An 8,590-nucleotide genomic window follows, 5' to 3' on the forward strand; every position below is an offset into this window, starting at 1 on the left:
ATAGATGTATTGCAATCAGATCACTTCAGTTATTATGCACATATAATTGAGCCACAGTGAAGGAAAAAAAAAGTAAATACTAATACTACATGTAAAAAATCAGAACTCTTGGGCAGCACAGATACGCGTTTTCAAGCTCTGAAAACTTGCAACATTCAGCTGAAGCACAAAACCAGAACCCATTTCAAATGCAACTGCAGTCACGTTCTAGGAATGATAGATAGCTGTTTCCAGTATCTGAACTCCTAGAATTGCAGGACAAATGTTGCTGTGACAGAGTTATAGAGATCAGTAAATCAGGGCAAACAGTTAGCCTCACTCTCTGCTGATGATTTATGTGCCACTATCATCCTGTAAACTCACATCTATGCAAAACTTCAATCAAGTTGCTGCAATGTTGGGGTAGAGGGGATATGTGGTTAGATTAATGTCAGATTAGGAAGCAGCTCACCACTGAATGGGTAGCTTTACTGAAAAACACAACACATAAATGTATTAATGCACGAAGTGCCTTTTTCCTCAGCTAGGTTTTTTCCCCCTCAAAATAAAAGTAAGATCTCCTATCTTTAAATTAACCACGACTTCACATACTATGTAACTCCTACATAACAGTACTATGAACACTTTCTTTAAGGGTGGCTTGTGATTACAAGCAGGATACTGACACCTCTGGACCTGTTGTGAACAACACTATTTTCACTTAAGCCTTCACATAAGCATTTTAAGTACATGCTCTTCTGTAAACACTTGGAAGGGTGTGGAAACAGGGAAGAGCGGAACAGAAGATGTTAATATAGCATAAGTAATACTGCTAATACTAGTCCTAGACAGCAAAAGAAACAATGACACTTTCCATATTTCTCATGTACTTCAGCGAGACCTGCATCTTAGAATGTAATGACAGAACAGCCACATTGTTCTATTTTGCATACCCAAATAGTAAGAGTATAAACTTTCTAGCTAAAGAAAGAATTTTTCTTCCACACAAAGATACTCAGGTTAGTACAACGTACCTGTAGCCTTCAAAGCCTATCATGCCAGGGAAAATAAGAATTAACCTTGACTTCTTAAGTTATCAACAATTTCATTGTAGTAAACAAGTTAGCTTTGTACTACAGTACCGCTGCTGTTCAGTAAAATAAGTCAAAAAGGTGATCAAGGCTAAGCATACTGTGAAGTGTTTTACACTGTTCACACATGTCCTTCAGGAGCTATTAAAAAAAGGAATGGGAAAGAACAAACCAAGAAACACACACAAACTTCACTTTGTCATTTTCAATAGGTCAAGTTCAGTTAGTTCTTTGATGTCATATACAACTATACAACTGCTTTGGAACATTTCCTTCTAGTAGATTTCACCATAGGGCAAAACACATCATACTTACAATACCACTGTTAAGCATATATGACTTTATGAATACCAATGAAAACAATATGCTTACATAAATTTGAGTAACTTTTCATTTCAGTATCTTTCTTTGGCCCCCATTACACCAAAATGTTGCTACTTTCATCAGTGTCTGCAAACTTATTTTCTTCCTCCCCTGACTCCTTCAGTTCAGTTAGTCACGTTTAGCTCATTAGTCACTTGCATTATTATCAACAATTACAGTATCCTGCCAGGCACAATAATAAATATATTATTTCACAAATTACTTTTGCAGCTTTTTCCTCTAGTTACACACTTATGGATATTTCCATACAATGCCTGGTTTCCTGTTTCACCATCGCTTCCTATCTAACAAAGCTCCAGAGAACATAAATCACAATGTTACCCATGAAGCAGTGTAAGCCCTCATGTCCTCACTGTAGACTCAGGAAACAATGGAGTGGTTTGATGCTACTAATATCCCTAACAGCATACAAGACTTGCAAGAGTATATGCTGGGTTAATACATGTAAATCTAGGCACACACACACACACACAACCAACCATCCCATTTGTCATAAAATTTTATATTCCTGGAAAGTTTGCAAAGTTTCATGGTCTAGACTTCAAAAAATGTGGAAAACTTGAGGAACAGGCATGTTAATTATGATAAAATGTGATATTTTATTCAAATTTCCTAATTGATGCTGTTCTCTATTTCTTTATGCAATTCTGTGCTACAGAATGCCCAGCTGCTTTGGATGAAAACATATCTCACTCAAGTAAGCCTGGACCTAAGTTAAAGTTCAGTGAAGAGAACTACCTGGTATCATGACCAGGATTTATTGCAACCCTGAAAACCATCATTTGTATGACTTTTAGACTCTAAATCACCTCTGCTTTCCAAGACTAACATTCTTTCATGCACTCAAATTTGAGACCTTTTGAGAAGAGGCTCCCTAATCACGCATCTAGACCCTTATTTTGTCCCTAGGCACTAAGTAACATCAAGAAAGCATCTATAATTAAGGGGAATTATGGAACCACAGAAGAGGGGTGCATTCAAGATAAGCAAGTCTCAACAGATCAGCTTCCAGTTTGAAGACAGGCCTCCACAGCCTTGCTTTCTACTCCCTGCCTAAATTATATATTCAAACACACCAACAGCTCTAGATAGTAGCAGAATTTGTAAAGAAGTATAAAAAGGAACTATATGAAAGGAGATCCAGCTGATGACAATAAAATTGTCTACTTCTGTCACTTAGAAAAGCCGTCAGTCTACAGTACTGTCTCCACAGAGCTTGTACTGCCACCTATTTCAGCACTGCAGACACATTCTTCTTACCCATGTGTCCATTTCCAAAATTTGCTACTTAGAAATGTGTAGGAACTGTACTTCTATTTTGTGCTGATAAAGGTAAAATCCAGAATTTCTTCAACAGCAATCCATGTTCTCTGTGTAGAGGATAAATGTATGTGGATAAAAGGTGAACAAACTGTTGTCTCTTCAATACAAAGATATTTTTCTTATCTGCTCGTACTTTCTCTCAGAAATACACAACCTCTCCAAAACCCTATGCTTTGTGCAGTAATGCAGGTTAGTGACATATTTTAACAGTACTGAGACAGCCCAAAATAGACACCAAAAGGCAATTAGTGTAATTCATTATCAATTAGCATTAGACTACAAGGGTAAATACATAAAACATTATCCATGGAAGTCCACATTTGAGTCTAGATCAGATTTTGGAGCTTCAATGTAAAAAAATTGAAGACCAAAATGATCTCCCATCACTAGCAAGAGTTTGACATGATAAAGCAATAGACCATTTAAACAGATTATGAAATCATGTGTATCACATTAATCATATTTAGGTTATTTTGTAGAAAGCCTCTCTTTCTGAAATTTTTCAGTGCTCTAAAATCTACTGCCTCTCTGCAGAGGCAGCCTCTGCAATGTTATTGCCTCTTGGTAGGAATTTTTCCTCCATTTTTCTTGTTTAATGTATTTTTTTTTCATTCTGTTTTGTGTTCTAGCACAAAATACTCCAAAAGCCTGGAAGCATTTGGTGCTCTTCTGCACGCTCATGAAAAACAGGTTAATTTTAAATTGTGTTTCACAGAGCTGCTAGTGTACAGTGATGATGCCCCATTTCCATTTAATGTTTATTTCCAGAGCAACAAGTAATAACATTAAACACAACTGAAAAATCAGGCATGCAACAAAGTTGAGTGAAAATAATAAGCAAACACTCTACTGTGAAGGGAGGGGAACACAAGTGTGCCTTACCCAGTATCAAGATATACTTTAAGTTCAGAAGCTAAGCTGGTTTACATCTAAGATAATGACTGAGACATGTAGCACTGTTTCTGAGTTCTGAGTTACCTTCCACTAGAAGCAACCGTAAGCTGTCCTTTTACATCATCATTGTCCCAGGTAAACCTAAGGAAAACTTGTAAATGTTAACTGGTAAGTAATTCACCGTCTGTAACTGAAGAATTATTTTTACTTACTACCTCAAGTTAGATATAGAGCTACTTTGTAGGAGTTTGAAGCACATTTAATTGTGGCTGCTTACTGTAATTGGTTGTTCCGTACCAAGGGATTACTGTGTTGTGCACTGAATTTGCAATTCACATTTCCATATGGCTGAGAGATCAGTTGTGGAAAATTACAGCACCTGAGAAATTTTTTTTCCAGCACAAATTATAAATGCATGATACACAAGTACATAAATCATCTGCTGTACCCAATTCAAGTTACCGATCCAATGAGGGAGTGCAATCATAAATGTTAATTTTCATATACTTTTTTTCAATTTTCCCCTTTTTCCTTGTAATTAAATTCATTCTACCCTATAAACATACATGCAAATACAAGCTAGCATTAGAAATTATTTCATCAGCCAGGCAGGAAAAGAAATTATTTCAAACCAAATGAGCTAGTGTGCAAGTGCACAAATCATTTAAGCAGACATCTGATGTTACCCAGTTCCTGTCTAAAGTAATAGCTCCTACTTAGAATAGCCAAATGAGAAGACAATCCTATTCAGTATGGCTTTAAATATCTCCGAAACTATGGTCTACTAAACAGGTATTAATCACTACTCCAGAAATCACGAGAGACCCTGCAATAACTTGATGAGTTTGGTTATTCTACTTCAAACCATAAATGAAGCATCTATACACAGAATCTGTTCTACAACATTGTTTCTTCCACAGAATTACCTGCCAAGGTATACACTATTTTTGGGTAGTGAAATCCTTCCTTGCTTCTTTCCATCTTACTCAAACAGGCAATGGATCAACAACCTTTTTTGGGGTACAATAAAAGACATCACAACCCAACCTTGCTCTTCAGAATACATTCTTATCTTTATAACTTGCTTTGAATAAGCAGATTTTATTACTCTTCATGTGACTACTTAACAGTCAGAAAGAACTAGAGAGTCCAGAGGTGATTTATATTCAGACTCTGCTAAGAAATAGCTAGTATTTTTTTCAGCATAACTGCCAATATTTTTTTTGCTATGAAAATTAATTAATGAAAAGCAAAAAAAAATAAACCTCGTCAATATGGTTCAGGGATACACTTAGTGGAGCTATTCTCATTTTAAAGCCATGCATTTCACTATCTTCCTTTTTAAGAGCCAGTGCACAGCACCAAGTGGAACAAAACCTCATAACAACAACGATGAAAGTACACACAGAGTTGATCCCCTTTCTCTTCACATAATACAAATCCTCTCACTGCTCAACGCAGTAACACAGAGGAGTTCATCCACTTGTTATGTGCCATTATGCCTTTGTATTTCAGGGTAATTTTTTTGGCACATCTTGTTGATGAGTTAAAGTAGCCACCTTGGTCAAATGCACAGAACTTATCTCCAGCAATTCTATGTATCTTTCTACGGACTCATCATAGTTGAGATACCAATAGATATAAAGTGGTTTTCCTATGGCTGCCAACTGCAGTTTGGCAAAAATCCTATACACATCCATGTCAGAAAGTGAGCCTGTCAGGAAACCAGCAGCCCTACCCCTGAGGTTTGGCTGCAAGACTGGGAAATAGGAAAACTTACTTTTAATTAAACATACCTCAAGACAATAAACCCAAATATTTCTGAATGTCAAAGCCCTGACTGGTAGAAAGGTTCAGATATGGTATTTCAAAACAAGCAATGTACTCAACAGCTGCTAAAGGCAGCAACTGAGTACAGCATTCTGCAGGGGTGGTGCATGGCTGAGTAATATCTTTCTTCCATGGGAGGGGAAAAAAAAAATAAAAAATGTAGAATTCCAACATTTATTAAGTTACTATGGAGCAATCAGGTATGAAATTAAGTTGTTTCAGACCCTGTCATACAAATCCTACCAGAAGGTACCCAAGTTCCACGGGGATTGTAGATCCAAGCTCTCCTTCCAAATCAGGAGGGGAGGGGGAAAGATGGAGGCTGCAAAGTTTAAAAAAGAACTAATTCAAAAGCATTCTAATTGATGATTTAGTACATGTAGTACGGTAATGTACCAAATTACCAGTACATCACTGAAGTTCAGTTCATGAGACATGATCTAGAAAAAACTGAGCTCTTGGACCACTAAGAGAAAAATCATTACATTTGGAGAATCTGCTTCTGGTAACAATATGGACATTGACTAAGATAAGATCATCTTCTTCAGTACTTGTGACATACACTACACTGCTCCCACTGCTTATTTAATGTTTCACAGGTCACTTGGTAAGGAAAACAAGTTAAGTTATCCTTAATTATTTAGAGAAAGCCAGCATAAGCAGATGACCAAAGACAGTTAAAACCCTTCCTGATCCATGTCACAAATGCTTTGATGATTCTGCCAAACCAGAAAGCCCTCAGATGACTGTCAGCAAGACCTTGATTCCCAACATTGGTGAGCTACCAGTGTTATAAGTAACTTGTGTTCTTTCATTGTTATTTTTTTTTAAATCCCCATTTTAACCAAATTTCACACAGAGATCTCAGAAAACAGCTTTTGCATCATCTTTGACGGTAGTCAACAATATAGAGATTTGTGGTTACTTTTGCAACAGCATAAATTTACCACTTATATACCAGAGAATCTGTATGGGAGAGAGGCAAGTGCCTCATCTGCTGGAATAATTTGAGAGTCCTAGCTATGCAACCTGAGCAAGACATAAGGAATCCAGGCTTCACTAACTCTGCTGCCCTAAGACAAATTATCCTTTTACCGCCTTGGTTTTGGTTTTATTTTTCTAATCTTTCTTAACTCCCAAAGCATGAATTATTTGAATCAGAACTTCTTTATAGTTGAACAACTGTAATCTGAGCTTGGAGAAATCAAGCCAAGATTTGCACTATTATCTAAGCATCATAACCACGACCTATAATGTTACAAAACAAAATAAGAACCTAAGCATGTGTGTAAACTGGGCTAACATAAGGCAACTTTGTTTTCATGAACATGTTTTGTTGGAAGCTTTCTGCCTACTCATATTCCATTCAGGCTTAAAGACCTTAGAAAGGAGGCACTTATTTTTGGAAAAGGCTAAGATCCAATCAGATATGTGGAATGAAAGATACAAGGCTCAAAGTAGAAAACACCTTCCCCCACCTAGTGACCCAGATCTGCCCTACTAACAGGTAGGAAAACATGCTGCTATCATAAATGCCTGAATTATTTACTTGATGCATTTATTTGTAATATGAATTATACTGTGCCAGTTAAATAGTCAGCATTCCAGTATCTCATAATCTTGTTGTACTTACATCGAGTAAGTATCCATTACCACTTGGAACCCTCATTTAGCCTGCTCAACTGACTGCTTAATGAGGTCTGGAAAGGAAAAGCCTTATCTGCAAAAAAGCCAGCGTAGAAAGAAACATGCATGCACTCTTTTTTCCAGAATAAGGAAAAGTATTTGTTCAGTCTTAATGTGACAAGGAATTAGATTAAGGGCAGCATTCAGGAAAATAGAAATTAAAGATTAAACACATGTATAGAGTATTTTCTAATAATGAAAGCAATGTTCCTTTCCATTCATTTAATATTATATTAGTAGAACTTAGTTTTGTTTTTATGAATACTATTAGACTTTCAATTCCCTCCTAGAAGCTACACATTCTACTTCACGCCCACTAAACAAGTTTTTCAGGAATTCAGCTGATATTGAGCTGATTATAGAGACCATATTAAGTGTAAAGAATTCTTTAGGAAATGGGTCTAATGCAGCTCTCTTTAACAGCTTTTTTGGAGTGTTACAATGACTCAGACTGGTCTGTGTTTCAGCTCCAGAAATACCAGAGCAGGCCATCATCAGCTGCATTCACCCAGGGTTTAATTAACATACTAGTCATCACCAAGGGTTTAAAGGATATTGCCAGTAAATAGCTACCTCCCTTTCACTCACTGCTTATTGCAGCCTCATGCAAGACTCACAAACCAAATCTGTCAATCGTTATACCACTGCTGCCAATTTAAGTTAAAACAATATCCTTCACTTTATAGATGCACAAGTTGGATCAGATGGAAATCTGAAATTGCTGTTGAGATCATACAGATTGTCTGTTTCATCCCATGTATCTGAAGCAAACACAAACTGAGTTAAAGGCCCTCAGCCACAACTATTGGCTATCTAAAACATTACAAACTGAAGAACATATCCTACATGGCAAAAAAGGTGTCAACTGACTGCAAAAATCTAAGTTTCTTTTAAGCACTCCATAAACTTCTGTTTGTATATTGCTGCTTAAACCCTGCATTCTTATTGAATGTTTATTTGATTAGATGTACTTCTTACAAAGAAAAACCAATTTCTGTCCTGATCCTGCAGCATACAGAGCACTTGTTCTCAGAAACTCTTTACATGTGGCAATTCATACATTTGTAGAAAGATCAGTGGCACTACTGAAAGCTTTGTTTTATTTCCTGCACATGCACATGGAGAAACTGAGTAATCAAGCAGTTACTGTGATGGAATTATATTAATAAATCTATTCTTTGCATTCTAGCAACCAAACCTGATCTGCTGGCACCCAGTTGCTCCAGAGTGTGAAACTGGGCGTCTCCCAGAGCTGACAAGTTAACCTTTAGTTTTGAGCAGTGTCATGATGAAGCATTCCCCCAGAAAGGAAGTATGACAGAAAGCCATTTCCTGCCTTCTGCAAACTGTGTGGTCACATTATTTGTAATGTAACTAACAACAGCTCAAGTTTGTCTACTGAG

The sequence above is a fragment of the Neopsephotus bourkii genome, unplaced genomic scaffold, assembly GCF_033783945.1.
Source record: "Neopsephotus bourkii isolate Nb327-2 ecotype Australia unplaced genomic scaffold, CSIRO-AGI_Nbou_v1 NB_991, whole genome shotgun sequence".
NCBI classification, from domain to species: Eukaryota; Metazoa; Chordata; class Aves; order Psittaciformes; family Psittacidae; genus Neopsephotus; species Neopsephotus bourkii.